Source organism: Malaclemys terrapin, chromosome 12 (genome assembly GCF_027887155.1).
Source record: "Malaclemys terrapin pileata isolate rMalTer1 chromosome 12, rMalTer1.hap1, whole genome shotgun sequence".
Taxonomy (NCBI): domain Eukaryota; kingdom Metazoa; phylum Chordata; order Testudines; family Emydidae; genus Malaclemys; species Malaclemys terrapin.
In genome coordinates, this window is record NC_071516.1 from 5789312 (window position 1) to 5814224 (window position 24913).

The 24913-nt window shown below is 46.7% G+C and overlaps 1 protein-coding gene across 1 annotated transcript in view; it reads left to right on the plus strand.

Moving 5' to 3' along the window:
* The first annotated feature begins 5786 nt into the window (after window positions 1-5786).
* MYT1 (myelin transcription factor 1) overlaps window positions 5787-24913 on the plus strand; it is a 110465-nt gene continuing 91338 nt past the window's right edge. Inside the window, exon 1 of the mRNA XM_054044951.1 lies at window positions 5787-5866. The gene's annotated coding sequence lies outside the window, so the exon portion shown is untranslated. The remainder of the gene's footprint in view (window positions 5867-24913) is intronic.

A 24913-nucleotide genomic window follows, 5' to 3' on the forward strand; every position in this document is an offset into this window, starting at 1 on the left:
CCTGCCCCTGGAGATTTCCACTACATGCATCCGAAGAAGTGGGCATTCACCCACCCACGAAAGCTCATGTTCCTATACGTCTGTTCGTCTATAAGGTGCCACAGGACTCTTTGTTGCTTTTAAGGATAACCTGAGTTACCCAGTTACAGAGAGGCCAGGACTGACCCATTTGGGACAGCAGGGAGAAAGCATCCAACACCCCACCACCTCCATTTGGAGACTACATTTCTGTGACAAAGACTCCGGGCGGCCGGATGAGTCTGTTTCAACCATGGGATGCTGGCAGCATCGGACAAAGGGGCCACACATCTCCAGCGTCCATGTCCTACCATTGGCGTGCCTTTGGGGGGGGGGGACCCCTTTTTCCTGCTTCCAGTGGCAAAGCAGAGGCGGAGGGAGACTTTTCCCAGGTGCCTAGGAAAAATGTGAGCAGAAGCACTGAAATTACCCCAGGACACCTGGAGGAGAGAACATATCCCCCCCCCCCCCCCACACACACACACTCTCCTAAGCAAAGCCTTAAGTAGCCCTGCTGCTGCTGGGTGTGTTTTTAAATCCACAGAGCCTCGCTGCTTACATCGGACAGCCGCTGGTGTCCCCGTTGATGCCCCTGCACGCTCCAGCCGAAATACTCGGTTGCAGGAGAGTTTGCACCGAAGCAACAGCTCCAGGCTGGGCTCTCGGGGCGCATGCTCAGTCGGAGGCGGCAGCTCCCCATTGTCTCCAGCCCGGAGAACAATTGTGCCGCGGCTCCGGGTCTGCAGAGCTGGGATTGGCCGTCGCGCAGGCGGCCTTGATTTGTAATTAGCAGCTCGGCGAGCTCCCATTGGCCAGGCGGCCTCGCTCTACGGGCCTCTCAAGCACATAAGTTTTTGCTCTGGAGTGTAACTTTTTGCAGGGATGCAGTAACTTCTGACTTGAGCTGTTGTGTTTTGGTTTGGTTTTTTTTTGTGGCGGGGAGGCGGTGGCTAAATCGCTAGCAAGGATGAAGCTGTGTGGAACTTTCCTTGGTTCGTAAAAGCCTCTCTAAACTTTTCTTTGACTTGTGTCTTTTTGGTTTTGTTTTCCTTCCTTGCAGCTTCTTAGCCGGTCTCTTCCGCGTCTGTGTTCCATGTCAGTTTTCAATGCCCCAAGCAAAGGAGGCGAAAGTGACTAACTTCCAGGCGTGCCTCGATGTTAATCGCTTTGTGTATGTGGCTCAGAAAAGGAAATATGTCAGGGAGACCAGGAACAAGCAAACAAACACCCCCCTCTCCCCCCAAAAATCCCGTTTCTCTGTATTCTCCTCTCTTGAGTGCATGTCAGCAGAGGAGCTCCTGAATTCAATACATTTCACAGCCTTAAAGGCCAAGCTTCATCTCTAGTGTTTGCATTTAGCAAGTGAGATTCTGACTTTTTTTTTTTAAAAATTACGCTTTCAAAATAATTGACATTGACTAAACTCAATTTCAGATGCGAAAGTTTTTAGAGCTAACCACTCTTCCAAACGTGGGCGAAAATGTGTGTGTGAGTCTCTCCTGCTCTTGCTAAAATTAGACTCCAGATAATGCTTTGTTGTTAATAATTATTCGGTTTATTGCAAAAAAAAATTGATGCGGGTAAGGGATCTTTTTCTTTGTTTGTTTCTCATCAAAGCTTTGTCCAGAGTTCTCCGCTTTTGCATATTAGTGGATAAATAGGCGGTAGCTCAAGTATAAAGCTGACTAAAACCTGTTAAGACGTTGATGGAGTGTCCTAACGATTGCTCTTCAGTGCCGGGACACAATGCAGACAAGTGGCGTTTTGTTTTTGTGTTGAAATGCCATGTAGAAAATGCAGGGTTGATATTGCAAAGATTTGCATGGGACTGATAAGGAGGTTGGTGCCTTTAAAGAAATTAGTAGTAGTTTAAAAATAATCTTCCAACTGTAAAATTTTTTTTTTTTTAGACAAAGACGTTTTCTCCTTGGGGAAACTGTGTAAATCAAGAGAGAGAAACCGAGGGATATGAAAAGTTTTTGTACGTGTGCGGTGGAGTTCCATCTGCCAGGGGCCTGTAGTGGGCAGGTCTTTCTTCCCCAACCCTTCAGCTGTTCCATATACAATATTAATGCTGGCCATTTCTATTCGGCATACAACAGCACTAATTGTAGTCTGAGGCATTAAGGCAGCCAGCCCATCTGCATCGAAGCTTTCAGAAAGAAACAAGAAAAATCTTTCACCCCCAGCTGGTAGCCGTAGAAATTGGTGCCAATTGCAAATGCATAAAGTTTGAGACCTAAAGTACTTGCAGAGAGTCTCTAGGACACAAGTAAACTGCAGTTTAGCATTTTTATGTCTGGATATACAAAAGTAACTGCACTTGTATTTTAAACCACCTTCAAACATCGACCTTTAATTCGATTGTTTTAATGGACTCACCCAGGCTTTTTTATAATGAATATAATCCATTTTTGTGTGTGTTTTGTTAAATCTTTCCATGTTCATTTTGTAGGACACCTATCAATGACTTGTAGACGGGTCGGTTTCAATTTGCAGCCTCAGATTTTCAAATGTTTCCCAATCATTTTTCTACCTCGAAGGAAAAGAGCCATATTTAAGATGTGGCACATATACTAACTCTTCCTCTATTAAAAAGTGGCTACTTAGAATTCAGAAATAACATAACTTAAAATTTTTAAAACACAAATGTTAACTAATAACATTCTGTGCTTCAAGTAATGTCTTGGTCTGACATATGGATCACTTCAAAGAGAACAGAAGATAGTAAGTTGTTCGAAGGTTTTGCTCCGCTGTGATCTTAACTTTAGCAGCTAGCACGGGGCGGGTGTTCCTAAATCGTTTCTGGGCAGTGGCTACTATAAACTATGGCGGGAGCTGTCCATTCCACCAGTGCTGATTGTCCAGGGTTTGCCTGATTTCTCTTTAATTTTCTCAGCTTTACGGAGGCTTTTAAAAGTTGAAAACTTTATATGCTAACGCCTCCAGTTTTCTCAGTGTTTGCCATGTATTGTTTAACGATACATAAATTAAGCAGGTAAGCAATTTATCTTTGTTTAACAAAACAAACGCGTTAGGTTGAAGAGAAAAATAATAAAAACCTCAATATTTTGTTTCTCTTTAGCAACATCTTGGTGATAACGATACACGCTAGCCGTACACTGTCCTATTTTGCGTCTAAATCTAGGTTAGTTTGTTTGGATTGACCGGTTTGCAAACTAACTTTCTTTTTCTGTTGCGGTTTTGCATCAGGAGACAATTGTATAGACTTTGGAGTTTCGGGGTAAATCAGTTTAGAAGTAGAGTGTGTTTAAACCCACATATGCATACACACAAACACCTTTTCCTCTTGTTTTCCATCCTATCTGCTTTGCTTTTGTTTCCCAAGTTTTAGCGTTACGTGGCTGAATTAAATAACAATACTGGATGGTACTCTTGGATGCTAACAGAATGAAGCCGATCGCGCCTGATTCCTCCCTTTTGATTCTATCTTGAATGCAGAACAATGAAGATGCAGTGTAGCACCGGGCCTGCTGCCTGGAGATAAGAGTTTAATAGAATTTCTGAATGCCAAAGGTTTAGGATGTAAAATATCCCTGTCCTCGCAGCATGTCCCAGGGAGATAGAAAATGGCTTTTCAGGAGTACTCTCAGCTGAATTCGTCCTTTTATATTAATGGCTTTAGAAGCTCAGGCAAAAGCCAGTAGTTGGCCCTGCAGTCATGGAAATGGGCATTGTAGGAGGTTTCTTTCCAAGGCACGCTGAATGTTCGAGGATTAGAATGCTGTTACATTAAATCGTAAAACAATCCATTCAGAATAAAAATAGTCCAAAATAACTAACTAAAGGACTTGGGCTTTGGCCCAATAGTGACGTGGCGGGTGAGGAGCTGGGTGGCAAAATGGAATTGTATCTAAAGGTTATTCCTTGGGGGCCTTTGTGGTACCCAGGACGATCAATGCCATTGGTTTGGATGAGAATAGGATCAGGGCCCACGATGACACGCCCAGTCTTTTTTTGTTGTTGTTTTTTATGACGTGAAATATCAGGGCAGAAATCTATCTCCGAATAATTGTCATTTACTTCTTTTCTCTGTCTCTGGCACACACAACTGCGCCATAAAGAAGGACACAGGCGAGATGGTCCGCTGCTCCCCGTGCTCTGGGAAGAAGAATAAATGACTTTAGTGGGGTGTTTGACAATGCTCAGGTTGTAACTTTTGTCTTCTCTTGGCTTTTTTTGTCCGTGCGGGCCTGGGCGAGCTCCAGCAGAGAGAGGGTCATCCCTTTGGCTCGGCAGGGTCTCCTCCAGACCAGCCATGGGGGACCACAGTCCCCGAACTCAACTTTGGGTGCCTAACTCTGCAACCGTTCTTTGCCTCTAGCATCTCTCAAGGCTGCTGGGGTTTTTTAGTCCATGTGTGAGCTGCAGCCTGTTCTAAAATCGTCATTAAGAGGACAGTCGAGTCACCGTCTCCGGGAGGGGAGGGGAGGAGGACAGGCTAGGAAGTGCAGGATATCCGTCCCCAGTGCTAAGAGCTTAATTCAATCGGATCATATTTCCGCCACGATTTTCCAAAGTTACAATCAACACCGATTAAAAGTGCTAATGCACCAGTCCAACACAGGGGAAAGGTGATAACTTTTGTCTTTGCTTGCCCATGGGGGGGAGGACGGTCTCTCCGACAAGAGCCGGGACACACAGCACGTGTCAGCTTCGTGGCACACCTTATGGATGGTGATGGGGTGGGGGGGAGAGGATATTGTGGTGATATCTCTTGGATGGGGTGGGGGGAGCAGAGTCTCTTTCCGGGAGGGAAAAAGGCTTCCAGGAAGAAGCGATTTCCCCCCCCCCCACACACACACACACACACTTAAGAGATTATGGGGCTGTTTTTAGAAGGATCATTCTCGTGCTTTCAGCGGAAAGAAACAAATGGAACCATCTGAAACCTTATCCATCACTCCCTCCCTTCCTGTTTTTTGAAAGGGGGGGGGTGTTTTCTGGGAACGTTGTGTGTGGTGCTTTCTTTCTTTAAAAGAAATAGATACATTATAACAACCGGCCCTTGAATATGTACATCGGCTAATATGCAATACTTCCTGTTTCATATAGACGATAAATTTCCCAGTCTCTTCTTTATGATGATAGGTCATCTTCCTAACCACCAATAAATATTGTAAAGTACTTTCGCTGTAGCTATGCTAACCTAGGGCATCTGTCATTCCCTGGTTGTTGCTATTAGAAATTATTGGACTGTACCATAGGAAGGGAATGCACAGGGGGGGGATGAGGATGGCAGTTGTAACATTCGCAGCCCTTGTGTGTGCTTGGCGGAAAAGAAGCCCCAACTCTTCTGCATATTAATTATGAATCATCTTGGGCAAAATCAGGCCCTTTTTGTTGGATCTGGCGGCGGGGGAGGGGGTAGAAACGGGGGGGAGGGGGTCGAGCAGCGCCGCAGCTCGCTCGCGCTCTCCACTCCAAAAAGTCAGCAGTCCCATCTTTTTGATGCTATACTGTAAATTTATTTCACCTCGGAGAGTAAACAGATATATTGCAACCCCAAGGGTTCATGGGTAGTGTATTTACAAAGGGAAGGCGCATCAAGCCCCCTCCGTGCCATTTCCATTAATGAGAGCGGTCATTAAGTAAATGAGACATTGCCTTTAGCAGGCTTAAGAGTTCACACACTAAGGAGCATCAGCTATTTAATTGAAACCAACAAACCATCTTACACGCGTGTTACTGGTGTAGGGAAGTGGGCAAACCTCCAACAACTCTCCCCCCCCCCACCTCCCACCTCTCCCCCCTCCCCATGTAAATTTCATGATTGCTTTCCGTGATGTCATGTTGAAAAGGGGCAGACAATAGCTGTGGGGAAAAGGTAAGTCAATATTATGTTCTTTCGCTGACAAAGGCAGATAATGCTGGGGGGGGGGTTCACCTTGGATTGGTACAGAGCAGAGGAAGGGGCTCTCGGAGACCACAGCTAATGTAAACAGATGCAGGCTTGGCTCTTGGAGGCAGGGTTTGTTGTTTTAAAATTGCATCGGAGAACCGAGGCGGGTTTATTAAGATAATGATTATTCCTAGGTCCATCTTTCTCTCTCTTTCTCTGAGACTCTAGTGGACATGTTATGCTTCTGACTGAAGAGAGCTTTAGCGGGGGCGGGAGGGGGGGCAGAGGACAGCATCGTATTCAGCTGGGAAACTTTCTGACTATTTCTGGAAGAGGAAGAGCAGATATGTCTGTGGACATAGCGATCTGTGGATGTTTATCAGGAGACATCACTGTGGTTTTAACAGAAGAAGCTTCGTAAAGGGAGAAGGGAAAAAAAGGCAAGCTTCATAGTTTTTCACTGGGATATCTTGCATGGTCACTTCCAGTCCAAGGTACTGAACAGGAGCCGATGCTGTGACTGTCTCTGTCTGAGGTTGGGATCGCTCTGGTTTTTATTTTCTTTTTTTTTTCTTTCTTCTTCTCAAACTACTGAAGGGGAAAGGGAGGGATCTTTCCATATTTTGTTCTTGTTTGCATTGTACAAAAGATGCAGGCCAATATCTTAGGTCTGCTGGGTCTTACTCTTAAATCATTAATGAGCTTTGCATTTTCTTTCAACTAAGTGAAGATAATGAGGTTAAAAAAATAGGAAAGCGTCTGTTAAAAATTGCATGCATTTAAAAGCAAGTTGATGTGCGGTGTTAAAAGACCATGTGTTGGCTGTTTCAACGAGTAGACTTTTTTCTGACTACTTTCCACTTCTCTATTTATAGTGAGGAGAAATGAGGAAAATATGCCATATTTGTTTTCGTGTTCTCTGTTTACCATGACACACAGACAGCTGAAGGCTTATTTTTAGTTAGCTTTGATCAGAGGTTTTACTTGAGTGATCCCTTTACCAATTTCACCGAAGAGGAAAAGTTAAAAATCCCGCAAAACGTTCGCACAGCAAGTGAAAACAGTCCCTTAGTCCTGGGTGCTGGAGTGAAAGGACCAGTTTGCTGGATGACAGAGGTGGTTCTATATTAGGGAGATCACTAAGGAAACCATCTCTTGTAGCAGTTGGAAAACACAAACGCAGACACGTTCAAGGTTATTTCCTTCGAGTGATCTGTGCAAACAAAAGAGCAAGTCACAATAAGATGGGCATAAACCACTGAACAAAACCGATACCTAGTGGCAGGAGGCCTTTGTGTTGTGAGTCATCAGGATATTTGCCTTGAAATCCTCCTTTGCCCCCTATTCTGAAGTGAATCGTTCGCTCAGGGCTTGGCTTGGATACAGGACCTGGCTGTCTGGGGGGCTTCCCCTACTTTGCTCTCTGACTTACGAAGCACTAGTGTGTAGTTTTGCAGGACAGCCATTGCCACAAACAGACCCTGTCGCTGCGTTTATCCTCCATCTATTGTTGTATTCTAATCCTTTCCCCAGGAAAGGCAATTTCAGGCAAAGTCCTCCCCGTCTCCCTACCGGTTCTTTTTATTTATTCCCCCCCCCCTCTCTCTCGTTGGCTCATCTGCTGTTATTATCAGCTTTTTCCATATGGTCACTTTAATTAATGGCAGACAAAAGGGGGAGGGGGGGAGCGAGAGGAACCCAGGAATTAGAGTTTAGAGCTGGTTTGTCGCTGATGCTGTCATAGAAACCAGAAGGAAAGATGCCGCCTGTACACTTCTTTGTATGATGCTGTTTATTGTTCCAGCGGCAGCGCACATTGGAGCAGGGTCTCTGCTGCGGGGGAAGGAAACACAAACCCATTTGACGGCGTTGGTCGTTCTTAGCTCTAGCATTCAAGGCTCCCAAACAACTAAGGGAAGTTGGTGGTTAAGCTGTGACTGACACACACACTCCCCGTTCGCCTGTGCCTTGTGGAGGCCGAGATCACTCTCGGGGGAGGGAGTGAATGGTGATCTGAAGGATACACAATGGTCAGAGGGGCGCTGGCAGGTTCGGGCGCTGGGAAGAGCTATTTCACCCTTAAGAGAACTCGGGAAAGTTTTGTTTTGTGATTAGCAATTCTGTCTGAACGTGCAGCTAACTGGCGACGTGTATGTATAGATCGCACTTCTAGCTACAGCTACAGACCACAGGAGTTTATTTGTAGTGGGGGCCAGCTATCCTATTCCACAAGTAACAACTCCTGCACTTGCGACATTAGCTTGGAGGGTTAGCCCTGGAGGGATGTGCTATTAGAAGAACATGGAGATGCATGCTCAACTCTCTTCTGTTTGTAGTGGGGACAAAGTGCATGTCCAACAACCAAGAGGGTGAAAACAGCGCAATCTCGTCAGTGTCCTGTAATCCCTGCCTCCTCGAGTCTCCCGGGGGTGTTGGATGGGATTCCTTTGAAGGAGGGTTATTAATAAATATTAGTCACGCTGGGGCTAAATGGGGGAAGACAACACCGGTGTTTTATCAGAGTAGCTCTCCAGGCAGCCCCCCTTCTGTCCCTCCCAGATATCTGCCCAGCATAATTGAAGTCTCCATTGGTTTGTGGGTGGTTGTTTTTTTTAAGCTCCGAGAATGGGATGTTTCTAGAGGCGCACGTGTAAAACCGACCCGCTTCACCAAGCCCGTTGTAGCCAGGTTTGTTATAAGAGGAGGCAGTCTCGTGGAAGGCATCATCTGATCGCCCTTCATGGCTCTTCGCTAACCTTTTAACTGCACGACAGTCCGGGGGGGGGGGGGGGTGTCAGTGCAGTCATCAGAAATGCAGCTACGCCACAACTCGCACGTGGGTTCCTGCAAGGTGGAGACAGGTTTTAATCTCGATGAAAGAGAACATAGGGCCAGTCCTCGCTCCCCTGTTTAACTTCCACACGGGTTCCCTGCTACCAGTGCCCCTGGCCCAGTTCTTCCTGTTCCGGGGGGGGGGCGGACTTACCCCTGTCCCGAGGCCCAGCTGCATCACTTAAATCGGGGGTTTCCTGCTGCTTCTCTAAACAGGGGTGAATTTCACCTTTTGACAACAAGGTCCCCAATTCAATAAGACAGTGACCTCAAAAGACCCCCCCCCAACTTTCTCCCACCCGCACTCTCCCCTTTATAAAATCCCTTTTAAAAAATAGTCTGGTGGGAATTTCCGAGCCACGCAAAAATAATGCCTTGCTCTAATTCCTTAGATTTAGTTGGGGATTGGCCCTGCTTTGAGCAGGGGGTTGGACTAGATGACCTTCTGAGGTCCCTTCCAACCCTGATATTTTATGAAATATTTCCCACCTTTATCTCTTACGCCAACATTACAGCCTCCTGCCCCCCTACGCATCTCCCCCTCCCCTTTACTCCAGTGTCTGTAAATATCTGTACAGACGCTAGGTGAATAACACTGACGTGTGTGGGGAGGGGGGGGGGGGCGGTTAGAGACCTAAGATGCGTGAAACTAATAAACTTCAGCTCCCAGTTGGACTCTCGGGGGCTCTGCAGTGGGTGGCTCGAATGCCAGGCCAATGCTGCTGCCAGTCCCGTTGCGGTGTGCCAGGCTGGCCTCTGGGTACCTGTTTGCCTTTGTGCCTCCCGGAGTTGTTTGATGCTGGTTGGTTTGCGTTATTGGCGCTGGCCAACTGCTGATTTCATACGGCTCATCCCACGAGGCTGGGGGCATGGGGGGAACAGCAGGACCAGGTGACTTCAAACCGGGGAGCTGACGACAGTAATGATCCTTGAGAATAACCCCGCTGGGCAGAGCTGCTCGCTAGGAGGGACTTAATCAAAGCAGTAAACTGCAGGGCAGGGTCGGGAGTGGCACAGGGGAGAGCTTGTGTGTGGGCAGGGCCAGGCTGACTCCAGGGGAAAAGCAGTGAGGCAGAAAGTCCGGGGCTCGGTACCTGCCTCAGGCCGGTGGGGCGGGCTGGCTACGCGCCCGCTGTAGGTTTTGGAGGAGAGGGAGGCACATGGAGCCTCTAATAACAGGGGGCTGAGTCCCGTAGCTGGGAGAGCTGGGGGGGGGGATACATCCAACAGCTCTAGCCACGGGGCTTGCTCTTCCTCCCCTGACACTGGAGTTACTCCTGCTCTGAAAGTGGGAGCCGAACCCGGCCCCTGTACTTTTAACACCCCCTTCCCCCCCCCATGTATTCTCATTTGGCAGGGGGAGCGCGCTGCACTGTTCAGAAGCTCCATTCCGCGTGCATTTAAGATGTCAAGTTACACCGCTACCTACCTCCCCAGTCTGTCCGATTGTATCTATGATTCCCCTGTCTGGGGGGGGGGGGTGCATTGCTCCCTAGCTGGATGCATGCCAGTTTTGACGCTGTCTTGGCACCATTGCCAGCAAAATAAAATAAAATAACCCTTCCGCGCTGTTACATTTTTAAAAAAAGTTATTTATGTATTGCGGATTGCGGCCTTCAAGCGCGGAGCGGCTGCCTGGCCAGGTCTGCTGGTGAACATCATTGTAACCAGATCACACAGACTTGCCGGAAGAAGCCGGAGAAAGCTTTTGAATTATTACTGGAAGTCATCTGATCCCCCCCCCCCCCCCGCCCCTAGCTGCGTGTGCAGCGCGTCAGACCAGCTGCCATTTTACTCAGACATTTTGAAAACACTTGAACCCTCTGATCTACCTAGCCCGCTCCTCTGATCTACCTAGCCCGCTCCTCTGATCTACCTAGCCCGGTGTGTGCGCCTTTGCGCGTTCTGTTCCCTTGCATTTCCACCGGGGGTGTGTGTCATTTTCAAAGCTTTTGCTTCGCCCGGCTAGAAGCAGTTTTCTCCACCCCCCCCCCTCCCCAATCCCACCGTGTGAAAAATATATTGTGATCTGGAGTTGGGAAGACGACCTGGTTTGATCCGTTCTGCTCCCTGCACGTGTCAGTTCATGCTGCGCTCTGCTCCCTGCAAAGGGGAACCAATCTCTAGTCCCAAGGGGGAGAGTCGGCCTCTAAGGCAGAGGAATAACCGTGTGTGTGTGTGTGTGTGTGTGTGTGTCTGGCTTTGCAATGCGAGCTTCCAGTAAATGTCGGCAGTGGCCTCGGCTCGGGTGAACTCATCCCGACAGACACACACTGCATTTCCCAGAAAGCGGAGTCAGCCGGCGCAAAGGCGTAGCGCGTTACCCATGCAGCTGTGAGGTCAGATGTTTGGGTTGAATTGCAAAAGGGATGGGCCTGTTCCGTCTGCCTGCAAGGAGGGTGGCAGACCCGCCCCGGAGAAAGTCAGCGCTGCTCGAAAGAGCACGAACTAACTCCTGAAAGCCGGGAAGTTTTCGGTGAAAGCAGCCGGTGGCTGTCTCGCTCTAGCTCGGGGCTAGAGCAGCAGTTACTGAATGTTTCAAGGACAGGTGGACAGGATCAGAGGGAGGAAATTGTCCTTATCCTGGCCATGAGCTCCGGGTATTAACCTAGACAGACAGACTCCACTTAGATCTGTTAGCGGTAACTACCGCCTTCTCATTGTACGTTTCTAGACGTAGGATCGTGAATAGATTGTAAACTTTACAAAGGATAATAATACCCGTGAATAATACGTTGCTCTTGTCCGGGGATTTCAAAAAAGCCAATAAAGTGGTATTAATGCCCCTGTTCTGAAGCTAAGGCAATCGAAGCACAGAAAGGTTAGGTACTGGGCACAGGACCTAAGTCCTAGACATCACTTCACCCACCACTGAAAGGCAGCCACCTCTGGGATGGATTGGGGCAGCTTTTGAAGCAAGGCACCACTAAATATCCGTTTATAAAGAACATTGTAGCAACTTGAAAGTTATTTGACTCTACAAGGGGACTTGGTCTTTCAATGAGTTTTAGTAGCTTGGAGGGTTGGGGATATCATGCTATGAATAAAGAAGCCAGGCTGTACCTGCAGACTAATTCACTTCTAAAGAACTACTGCTAGAGTAAGAATGCATGCATTGTGTCACGTATCAGCGGGGTAGCCCTGTTAGTCTGGATCTGTAAAAAGCAACAATGCATGCATTGGTACATCACCCTTCCCCAAGGACTCTCGCTACCTACCAAAAATGTAATTAAGGGATAAGGGCCACATTTTTTCCAATGGCAAAAAGAAAACCCACTCCTTTGTCATATTTTTTGCTGGGGGTGATGAAGAGAGGCAGGTAGGTGTGTGTGTGACCAAGAGAGAAGGATGCAAATGTATCATCTTGATGGGGTGAGTCCATGGAAACTAGATGCAACTCATTATATAGTCCCCAGATTTCCTATAGTCTCTTCTACGGACGGTATTATCTACCCTTCCTCTGCTTCTGAAGTTACTTACATGGGATATCTGCACATTTGTCACTCTGCCTTTGGGGTTGGGAGGTGAGGCATGAAACTGATCTCCACAGCATCAGCCTCTCCCAAAACTCAGTGGGATTTCCAATTCCCCGCATAAGACATTTTCAGCCTTATCTTTTGATGCTACTTGCTTCTCAAACCTGCTGTAGGCTTGAGGGGTGTGGAGGGCTTCTGGCAAGCCCAGACAGAACCACGAGGCTGCACTCTCTCTACCGTGGGCTATTAGGGTGGAAGAGAGATGCACTAGAATATTGTGAGATAAATAGGGTTCTGCCCCCAGGTATCAGCCCTCTGTGAATAGTCAGAGATTGGTAGGATATGCGTGGGTTATGAGGGCTGTGCCCCTTGCCTTCTCTGACAGGTTGGCATTCCCTTGACGTGTGTGCATATCACATTGGCTGGATGAGCCCATGGAAACTCCACACAGGGTGACACTCATATTGTCCAAACTTTCCAGTTTTGCCACTGATTTCGGGGAGGCCAGGATTTTATCCTGGGGACCAGAGGGTTGCATTCAGATTCCCTGCTTCCTTCAAAATCTCTAACTCTCTAGTGTGGCTTGTTAAGAGCGAAGTATCAGTGGTTTAATTGCTCTACTAAGCTTGTGTTCCTTGCTTACCTGCCCCATTGTCCCTTAACAAGAAACCAGAGCTCCCACAGCTGGATGGACTCTGGGAGAATGTATCTAACCAACTGGTGGCTTGGAAGGGCTGAGGCACAGGTTCTGGGGCCTAAGGCAGCTAGACAGCAGGGTCCCACTGCCTTAGTGTTCGGCATGGGGCCTGCACTTGGGAGCATGCCTGAGAGACCCAGAGCTAGGAACTAGTCACTACTCAGACCCAGGGGAGTTAGATGCATATGGACCCAGGAGTTGTCTGTTTACAACAAACTAGTGCCTGTCCAGTAGAAGACAGGTCCAGGATTTCATGTTTGGTTCCAGTAGATCACCCCTGGAATACTGTCTTCCGATACCCACTGTACTGCTTGCCTCAGAGTTGCCCCTGTGCGTTGCCTGTTTGTGGTGGTAAACTTTGAAGGAAAAGCTGAAGCAAGGGGAAATTGTGACTTTGAAAGCCTCTATAGTGAAGGTCTTGGCAAAAGTCCAGTGTAGTGTGGAAAGGAGGGGAGAAAGGCAAATGGGGGTTCTGTGAACACTTGAGCACACTTTTTACTGATAAATGGTATGTTGGAAGAGAAAGAGATCAGTGTCTCTGTGGTTAGAGTATTTCAAGCAATTGTCAAGTCTTTAAAATAAAATAAGTGACACATTGCTTTAATACTGCCCTTTTTCTTTTTATAAAACAAAACGAAAATGGAAAATATAATAATTTTCACCTGAATTAAAATGCCTTTGATCTTTGTCTTTCATTGAACTTTTTGCTTCAGAGAGAATAGATTAATAAACACTTTCAAATGGAAAAATATAGTTTGAAAAGGTCCCCGTTTTATCTTTAACAGAAAGCTTTAGTGCTAACCTGTATATGGGCTCCAACTCTTCCCCCCACCCCTTCCTTTTTTATGTTATCAGTAATACATTTGCTTTTATTGTGATCACACTGGTCTTTCCTGGTCACCTTTTATTCTTTTCTTTTTTTCCCCTTTTTTAAATTTTGAAGTCAGCAGATCTTTTAAAAAATTGCAATGTTATTTGAATCAGACCGAATAAAAGAGCAAAAAAAAGAGAATTTTAATCTGCCCCAAGCAAAACTGCCTTGTACATCTGTCATGTTTGGGATTAGTGGAACTCTTTAAAGAAGCTGAAGACTTTTTAAAGGAAGTATTAAACATTTGTGACCTGATTTCCATTCTGACAATATTCTCATTAATAAGAGTGCAGGCTGAAAGACATCTGTTAAGCCCTGGTTGTTTTATGAATATTGCAGAATTAAAAAAAAAAATCGAAATGTAACAGTTAGGGACACAATCTTTTAGTCAGTTTCAAAACAGTGATTTTTCGAGTAGCCACTTGAAGATGTTTTAAAGGGATTCCACATCCTGTGAAAATTGGGCCTCTTTAAGGTGTTTAAAGATGAGCGCCTAAAATCATTGATTACTTTTTGACAATTTAGGCCTTCCGTCCTTATTTAGGATAAACATCCCTCAAAGTCAGAGAGTTTTACCTAAGTCAAGAAGGCATGTTTTTGCCCTCGAATTTGCTTTGCGGGAGGGGAGAATTTACGTCTGTCCCAAAATGGAAGGTTGTAAGAAATCTATTTCTTCTGTTTGAAAGCAGCACTTTACAACTCCAATAAAGCCTTTTCAAGTGGATAAATGCCTAACACCATATAGCGAGTAGCAGGCAGCAGAAAGCAGAGCCCTAAGGAGCTGTCAGTGGAGCAGACTAAGGCTGGGAGGTGCTTAGTGTTCTCAACTTACATTGATTTCAGCTGTAGATAATGGCTCACAGTATCTTGCAGGGCTAAGTCCTATCAAAATAAAAACCAAGGAGGGAGACATCCTTAGACACACATACAGCATATTTGAATGTGCCCAATGTTGCTCTTGCTCACAATAAAACAGATTAAAAAGAAAGTCCTTTTGGGGGTTGCTGCCTGTGTTTTGTCTGATAACACAGATGTAGTAAACAACTCAGTTCAGACCCCAAGGAAAAAACATATGTGCTCAGTTAATCACTTGCTGAAAGAATCTTTCAATAGTAACACAGGTACCTAGTTTAAAAAGGAGGTTGCTGTCGTCGGCAGTCTCTGCATCCTGTTTATGCTTGCTGGGTAAAATATTAACTAAAGCATCTGAACATAAAGTTCTGGTGTGAAAGGATATCAGCAGGGGAGAGCCATATGGTGCCAGCATGCTAACAAAATACCAAACGTTGGAGATTCCTTTTTGCAGAAGACTGAAAACTCTACTTCCCATACATAATATATGAGTTCACGCCTTTGATGACTAATGTTTAGAGTACAAATGGTACAGGCAACTCCTTGGAACAGACGCAACTTAGGGCATGCTATTTTCCCTTCTTCCGCTGTATAAAAGAAATCAATCTTGAGCTGTTAAGATACATTTATCCAATATGCTGTAAAACAATATGTTTCCAGAACTGCTGCATAAGCTGCCTTTGCGCCAATTAAATATAACTGCATTGGGACTTAGGCAAAAAAAGAAACCTATCACCTTGAAACTATTTGAGATAGCTCAGTGGTTTGAACATTGGCCTGCTAAACCTAGGGTTGTGAGTTCAGTCCTTGAGGAGGTCATTTAGGGATTGGGGCAAAAATCTGTCAGGGGATTGGTCCTGCTTTGAGTAGGGGGTTGGACTAGATGACCTCCTGAGGTCCCTTCCAACCCTGATATTCTATGATTTGGAGCTGGAATAGATGCATCTAGGGCAAGCTGCCCTGTCCCTGGCCTTTCCAACCGAGGCTGGGCTACTCTAGTGGGTTTGATCAGAGCCTGTTTGAAAGCAAAAGATTAGAAATAAAACTGTCTCTTGCAACAGCACCTCAGACTTGTTTACCTAAGTGTTCTCTGCCAGTTTAGGAGTCAGGTGTATTCTGCAGAAATGAATTCAAAACCCACGTTATGGAGCTCCCATAGTGAGTATTGTTATAAGGTACATGAGATGTCTCTGGGGGAGGTTTCATATATACACTACTTAAAACCCAAGGTATCACTGGCTTAATCTGCAGGTAACCCTTACTGTGTGCTTAATTTTATTTTATTTTTTTAAATCTCTCAAACGCAACCATTTGACATTGAATAGATATACTGTGCACTTGTCCCCGGGATGGCTATGTAAAGCTTGCTGAGTTTTCTAGCCAAAATAATTACATATAAATGCCTGTATGTTGCACATAAGATAATTAAATAGAATGTCACCAACTGCTTTGGATGGTTTGAATGGCCTAAAATGTCCTAGAATCTGAATTTGCCATATTTCCAGCACCCGTGACTCTTCATTTCTCTTGAGCCTGAAGAGGGGGAGTTCTGCTAGGAGAAAAGGAATGGTTTATCTAGCAGGAAGGCATTTGGGACCCAATTTTGGAAATCCAAATCTTGCATGTGAGCACTCGGATCAGCATTTGGGCACCCAGCATCCCTTGGAAGAACTCTAAATATCAATTGTAGCATCTAAATTCAGAATTTTGCTCTCCCATTTGGGCACTCACATTTCAAACTTGGGCTTCCCCGTGTAACCTAGAGGGAGGCCGCCCCAAGGACTTGCAGACTCGTGGTAACCAAACACTAGAGATGGACTAGTGCCACAAAGATGTGGATCCCAATCCAAAATTTCTCCATGCTCGGGGTGTTTGGAACACAAGTTTTGGTTCAGCCTATTTGTACATATAGGCACTAGTTGTGAAGTTGCCTATAATGGCATATGGCCCATCCGTGACTCCTATTAGCAAATATCTCCAACAGGCAGAGATAAGACACTAGAGGGGAGGGCTCTGATTACTGCAGAGAATTCTTTCCCAGGTGTCTGGCTGGTGGGTCTCACACTCTGAGCATGCGAGCAACAGGGCTGCCATATTTGGAGTCAGGAAGGAATTTTCTCCCAGGTCAGATTGGCAGAGTCCCTGGGGGCTTTTCACCTTCCTCTGCAGCATGGGGCTTGGGTCACTCACTGGTTTGAACTAGAGTAAATGGTGGATTCTCTGTAACTTGACATCTTTAAATCAAGATTTGAGGGCTTCAGTAACTCAGCCAGAGATTATGGGCCCATTGCAGGAGTTGGTGGGTGAGGTTCTGTGGCCTGCAGTGTGCAGGAGGTCAGATTAGATTATCGTGATGGTCCCTTCTAGCCTCAATGTCTGAGTCTAAGTTGGTGGGGCAGATTCTCTGCCTTGCACAGGTTCTGCTGCTTGATGCATCACAGTTGGGATGGGGGACTGTTGGGGCTATGTGGAGGAAATCCTAGGACAGTGTTTCTCAAACTGAGGTTGCTGCTTTTGTAGGGAAAGCCCCTGGCGGGCCGGGCCAGTTTGTTTATCTGCCCTGTCTGCAGGTCCAGCCGATCGTGGCTCCCACTGGCCGCAGGACATACTGGCCATCGCTTCCAGCAGCTCCCATTGGCCTGCAGCGGCGAACCACGGCCAGTGGGAGCCGCGATTGGCCGGACCTGCGGACGGGGCAGGTAAACAAAGCGGCCCGGCCCGCCAGGGGCTTTCCCTACACAAGCGGCAACCCCAGTTTGAGAAACGCTGGCATAGGAGCTTGTTTTGTCAGCTCTACACTTCTAGAGACTCCCTTAGGCTGAGGGTTTTCCCAGCAAGGGTGTTATGGGAGCTTTCAGCTCCCCTTTGCTCTGCCTTAATGATGCAAAGGGAGCGGATTGGGCAAAAAAACAAATCTCCCACAGCACCTGGAACTGTGCTGATTGGGTGTCTTGGTTCTGACCTATCTCTGTAACACTGTGGTGCCAGTATCGCTCCTATTGACTCCAGTAGGAACTGGCCCAAACACTAGAAAAGCAAGTCTGTAAGCGAGCCCTGGCCATGAGCTCAATTAAGAATTCTGATGCTGTTGCTATTATCAATCTGCATTCTCCATATTACAGGAAACCTATTGACTCATTGGTTGGAGCCCAGAAAAGAGCGAGGGAAATGATCAGGGGACTGGAGGGATTAATTTATGAGGAAAGTGCAAAGGAAAATTTGTGTGTCAGTTGGCTAAACAGTGACATCTGTCTAAACTACAGACCTCTGGGGCATACTTATGTCGGTCAAGGGTGTGAAGAGGTGTGATTTGTGACAGACATAGCCATGCCATCGGAAGCTCCTAATGTCAACCGTGCTTTTACCAAAATAGCTTGCCTCACTCAGAGTGTGTGTGATCCGGGCTATATTGGTAACAGCGTGTGAGCTCTGCTAGTATAAACTGTATTGTTTTCCTGGTATAGGAATACTGTATATTATACCAACAAGCACTCCTGGTGTAGATGTGGCCTCCGATGGGATGTGAGAACCATCCGTAATGGTGTAAGCACCATGGAGGGAGTGGAATTATCTAGGGTACCCAAGGGGTGCAACTGGGAGTAATGGGAAGAAATTAAGAGAGGAACAATGTAGGCTGAAATATTAGCCTTTCTTGACAGGGAAAGGGTCTAGAATGTGAAATAGCCTCCTAGGGGAAGAACATTTTTTATTATGACCATAACAAACAAGGATCTCTTGTGGTCTTCTCCAAATATAGGAAACACAATGGAGGAAAACTCTGCAAAAGGCTATGCTAACCCCTCAGGGGTCTAGAGTGACATCCCAGACTACTTCTGCTTTGGCTTATCATGGTTACCACTGTCCTCAATCTTTTGCCTGCATTTATTTACGTGTGAAGTAACTTTCCAACTCCATCCTTGCTTTCTGTTCTCCATGTGTCTGTTTAATCATCATTATGCATGAATGCTTATGCATCCAAGTAGAACATATACCTCACAGTGCAATGAATAATGCCTCAGAGGTGTGGTACACGTTTTGGGTGGGGTTCTGAAAGGCAGGCAGCATTGGTTTACCTCTACTTTGCTAGAGCATTGGTTTACCTCAGCAAAACTCCCAACTGGTTTCAGTGGGTCTAGTTTACTCTGGTATTACACTGACTGATCACAGGAGAATAGCACTGGCATAAAACTGGAGTCACCCCGTGGCAACACAGGCCCAGCCCCTTTTCTAGTCACAATTGAAAAAAACACAAGTACAGGAGTCAGAGAAGATCAACTACCTGGCAAAGACATAAGTATTACTGATTTGGTGAGAGTGGAGTGTGTGTGTGTGTGTGTGTGTGTGTTTTCAGAAGTTAGCACCTCCTAAGGTGTTAATATAGACACCTGGCTGGAAGGAAAGCTCATGCTAATGTCTAGAGAGAGATGCTGTAGTTGTATTGTCTGTTGGATAGTAGCAATTCTACAGTCTTAATTTCTACAGTTGATACAACATCTATTTTCCATAATTTTGAAGCTTTGTGTCTTACTAGCTTCTGGCAAGTGGAGTTAAAGTTTGTTTGTGGCCCAACATTTTGATTTAATTAGCAAGTGAGCAACTAGCTGCTTTGCTGAGAGAAATGCTTTCTCCAATAACACAAGTGACAGGCAAGGATTGGTAGCCCTACAGAGAGAGCTGCTCTGTTAAAAAGTGGCTGGAAGCTGTGTAGTTACTTTAAAGAAAAGATGACAGCCCGAGCAGTTAACTTTGCCCCAGGTGTCTCAAAGGAGCCCACGATGAGTTGTCATCTCCTCTCACAGGTCCCTTAGAAACGTTCAGCTACACGGTGTTGAGAATGGAGCTTTCTGACTGGCAGAAAAACAGATTGCTGCTGGAATGGCAAAGGATCCTTCGCATGTTCATTCCATCCATCACTTACTTTGCAGGATTCTAAACAGGACTGTTTTTTTTTTTTTTTTTTTTTTTTAATGGATAACGAGCATATCCAGGGATAGTAAAGGTGTCGGGGTTTTTTTTAGGGATTTTGGAAGAAATATGAACTTTCATGCTCCAGAACATGAGACAACCTCTAATTAGCAAAGGTCAGGAGGAAACTTTCACTAGGGCCAGGATATCACATTACTGCCACCTGCAGGGTTTCGTGCACCTTCTTCTCCAGCAGCTAGCACTGGCCACTCACCGAGGACAGTGAACTAGATGGACCCTGGTCTGATCCTGTACAGTAAGCCCTATGTAGCAATATTGCCCTTTCAGTGTTTGCTGGGAATGTAACAATTGCAGAGTGAAGAACAACATAGGTTTGATTGTGGCCGGACCTCAGAACCCCATACAGGGGGAGGTGCAGCGTTGTACAGAAGGAGAGATGGGAGGCTTCCTACTCCAGGAAGGAAAATGGCTCTAGGAGCCAATGTGCCATCCTTTTGAATAATGCTGTATGCTCTCCCCAGGTACCAGGATGGGACCGCTCAAGGGGCACAATGGTCCTGCTTTCTCTGACCCTTTAGGAAGGCTATTCTTGTGGCTGCTGGCCTGGTGCAGTCTTTGCACTCAGGGAAGCACAGGAGAATGTCCTCGTGCCCTTTTTCCATCTGCCTCAGCTCCTCACAAGCAACTTACACACCCATGCCAGCCTTGGCACGATCTGGCCTCTGATTCATGCCCAGTGATCAACTCTTCAGTCAATGGCTGCTTGATCCGACAGGTAGAATGTTGGTGTTTGTGAGGCCAAGGCAACTGGGGATGGACTGGCCTGGCTGGAGGTCCTGCACATCCCAAAAGGAGCCTAGCTGGGCAGCACGGGGACTTTTCTCAGGCCTTTCCCCGTAGAGCACAGAAGCTGGGGTGGAGGCCAGTACTGGAGAAAGTTCAAGCTGCACCTTTAAAAGCGGTCAGTTATGCAAGCCCCTCAGAACCAGAACTCTCATTGCTCTCAGCTGAGCTGCCATTGACTTCTGTGCAGCCCCATAAAGAAGCCTCTTCTAAGCATGTTCCCCACAGCACCCTGGAGGCGTTCTGTCTGCTTCAGCGCTCCGCAGAGAGAAGGCTTCTGGCGCCGTCCATGTTCCCCCTTCCTGGTGTGAATGTTTAATCATTAGCCTATTAACTCTACTTCACACTTAAAGAGCGATCGCGGCGTCTCCGTATAGCCTAACACGATAGATATGAAGGTATCACACTTTCCTATTTCGTTTCAATTAAGGGGATCTCCAGGAGCACTGAAAATGGCACCACAAGGAAGATGAAGTTAACCTAGTTGCCGATTCTTCTTGCTTTTAAATAAACTGGGCGCAGCTCAGTGTGTGATGATACTGGCAAACTGGTACTGCTGTTTGAGGCTCCCTTTTTAATGTCCAATGGGGTCATTTATTGACGGCCTGTGCCTAAAACTGAAACACGCTTCAGCAGCCGTACCAAGTGTGAAAACGGGGGGCGCTGTCGAGAGAGGATTGACCCTCTCGAAGGCTGAGAGTCGTAGGGTGCTGAGTAATGCTGTTACCCCAAGAGAGGGATTATTTCATGATGATCTCACCTCCCATTATGCCTTATTGCTTCTGTCTATTTGACTCTATGACACACACTGATGTGTCAGATTTTCACTTCTTCTATGACAGGAGAGAGAAAAGGCTTGATATCATAATGACAAGCTGGCATTTTGGAAGGAGCCCACTTAGTCATCTAACTTTACGTCAGTGGCATGAACAGCCAGTCTGTTCACTGGCTGCTTAGCAATCTGCCTTAAAGCCAGCCTCTCCGCTCCTTTATCCTTTCAACAACTGATGTGGCATCCAACATATACACACACACAAATCTATTGGCTGCAGATTTTATTTATGGAACCTTGCCAACTTGACTCATAGGGAAATTTTCCCCAGTTCCTTGGGCACGGGTATTTGGTGGAGCAAAAAGAGCAGAAATCTGTCTGAAATCTCGATTTTTGACTCATGAGGAATAGATTAGATTTAAGAAGCAAGGAAGTGTGTCTCTGAAATTACTATATGTTTGCATGATAGGGCAACGTCTCAGTTGGTATAATTGGTACAGGCCCCCTGACTTGGGTGAAGACCCGCTGATTTACATGAGCTGAAGATCTGACCTGTGACTTTTCTTTTTAAATCAATCACCCTGTTTTTTAAAAAAACGAAACTAAAACAAAGTGTGTTATTGTTTTTTGTAAAACTGGATTTATTTATTTTTTTGGCTGTCTGTAAGAATGTTCTGCAATTCCCTACAGTTTGTATAGGTCTGTCTTTGCTAGTAAAACATGGGTTGCTGGGGCCGCTTGCACAGTCTTGCTATAGTCAATACTGACAAGGGGTGAGATTTTCGTCCTCTACTGCAGCTCCTGTGCATGGGGTAGAAGGCCTAGAACGGTGTAAGGAAGCCTTGGTCCAGCTGGGGAGGACTTCCCCATGCAGGCATTGCAGAGCTCAGCCGTAAGTTGGCCTTCTGAGGGCCCCCTTGCAAGCCTTGGCATAGGGGATGTGCCAGACATAGGGCTGGGGTGGGGGCGGGGTAGAGGTGTATTGGGCATGGAAATACAGCACGCAGGGCTGCAGAGATTCTGGACAGTACTGGAGCACATAAGGATCTAGGGATAGGCTGTCATAACTGAGACAGGCACCAAAACTGCCAGGGGCCACAGAGTCAAGAGGGGGGGAAGGGTGACTTAAAGCCACCTTAACCTAGGGTGACCAAATGTCCTGATTTTATAGGGACAGCCCTGATTTTTGGGTCTTTTTCTTATATAGGCTCCTATTACCTCCCACCCCTGTCCTGATTTTTAACACTTGCTGTCTGGTCACCCTACCTTAACCTCCCCGTCCATGAGGCTGGGAGTTCTGTGCTGTGCCACTTAGAGAATCTCACTCTGGAAGTTCGAGGTTTTGCCCTGTGTGGTTGGCAATGCCCTTTTTTCCCATCAAAGGCCTTTCAAACAGAAGGAGACCTGAGCAACACACTAGACAGGACTGAAATTTGAAAGGGGCTTGTAGGTTTGGATAACGAGCATCCGGACCTAATTAAGGTTTTGAAGACCGCAGTGGAACATGCAGTAGTTTTGCTTACGAGCCATCGACTTTCTTCACGCTCACTGGTGTGTTAGGGATTTCATTTATTATGCTAAACTCCTGAGGTGCGGCTTCCCCCTCAGCACAGACCCACACTCACTCAGGACCACCGCTACAGCTCTCTTCCTTTCTCCCGGCTCTTATATTGACAGCTCTCAAATTCTCAGCTGAGTCAATGGGCCTCATTCTGATCTATCGGACATCCGCCTAAATGGGGAGCTACTCCAGTGAAATCAATGGCCCTGCGCCCGTGTAAAACCAGCAGGAGAGAGAAGGATTCAGGCTTCGCTCAAAGCTGATGTAACTTACACCTTCTCCTTGGCAGATTAGTTGCATAGTTTCGAGACTCCCGGAGGCTGAGTGGGCTAAACTTACAGGTGGTGTGGAAGGAATGTAATTTATACGTGTGTGAGTGGAAAGGATCGAACACAACTGGAGAGACCCTTGCTAGCTCTAAAGTGGTATCTCTGACATGCTGGATGAGGCGGGAAGAAGGCATAAGCTGCCTTCCTCTCAACTTCGCCCACTCTTCCAAGGGAAGGGGAAAAGCTGAATTCGCTGGAGGTTTTGAATCTGAAATATGCCTGAGGTTTTTTGGTATTGGGGGGGGAGGTGGATCTTCCTATGGAAAATCTTTTGAAAAAGAGACCCCCTGTGGAAGTGTTTTAATGCCAAAAGCGATACAACCCTCATCTCCTTTCTGTTCATCCCCCTCAACCCCAGTTTTCTGACTTTGGCTCCAGTGACTCTGCCTTCCTCTATTAATGCCACATATCTTGACTCGGCCAAAGTGGAAGCAGCGTCCTCTCTGCTTGGCTTTGTTTGATTAGGGTGTAATCTGTCCAGCTCCCATCTCTTTTTTTCACCCTGCTCTTCTTGTTTTGTTTTTCTTTCCCCTCCGTTCCTCCCCAATTCTCTTTGCCCTCTTGCCTGCTTATTTAAGAACATAAGAACGGCCATGCTGGGTCAGACCAAGGGTCCATCTCGCCCAGTATCGGTCTCCCAACCAGGGGTAGTGCTGAAAGCTTCAAAGGCAATGAACAGAATGGAGCAAGTATCCAGTGATCTACCCTCTGTTGTCCCGTTCCAACTTCTAGCAGTCAGAGGTTTAGGGACCTCGCTTCTGTCTCTTTGCATTCTCCTTTCTTTGCCCATTCTCCACCTCGTGTGTTATTCCATCTCACAAGCGTCTCTCTTCATGGTTCCCTTCCTCTCCGCCCCCTCACACACACTATTGTTTGTTTGTATTACCACAGCACCTCAGAGCCCTAGTCACAGACCAGGACCTCATTGTGTACACACAGCACATGTATGGAGGTGTCTTTCCACACCTAGGGTGTGAATGGCCCCTTCATATGATGCCCGCACCTGTGGGGTCAGGTCCTGTAGCACTTCTCATAGCGGTTCCTATCTCTGCGCTGTGTGACGCACGTCTCCAGCTGGGTGAGGAACAGAGCGCCAAGCAGAAATTCCACAGGAGTCAGGAGGGTGCCAACAATGCTGAAGCGGTGTAAGGGAGGGGAGCTCCCATGCGGCAGATCAGTAGGAAGCCAGAGCAACTCTCCATTCACGAAAGAGAGGATCATCTACCCCAATCGCCCTGTCCAGATATTCGCTGCCATAAAACGCATGATATAAACAGCATTTTGTTAAAACTGCAGGGACCACATCCCGAAAGAATAAGTTCGTATCCTTGCGAACCACGTGTCTTATGCATGCAAATTGGCGGCTGTATGCCGTTGCCTGGCTTGCCTCCCTGACTGCACGTTTTCCACACGCAATTTGCATCCATGTGCATGCTTTCCCCACTCAGTTTGTGCATCCTTGAACTCAGTCATGCAAAGTCATCCAGCGGGACTGGACTCTAGATGTGTGCGGCAACAGAGATGCATAAACACATCCCCTATTTTAAATACACTGCTGAAGCGCACAAGTCTCTATATGAGACGGAGCACTGGACTGGAACTTGGGCAACCTGGGTTCTATTCCTGTCTCTGCTACTGGCCTGCTGGGTGACCAGAGTCAAGCCACTTTCCCTCTCTGTGCCTCAGTTTCTCTTCTGTAAAGGAGATAACGATAATGCAAAGCACTTTGAGATCTACTGATGAAAATACTGTATAAGAGCTAGGTGTTACTATGATACTCTCTGTATTATCTGGTCTGTGTCAAACTCACACATATGTCATATAACAGAGGAACTATATGGTGCTTTTCACTGAGCCAACTGGGTTCTTCCTT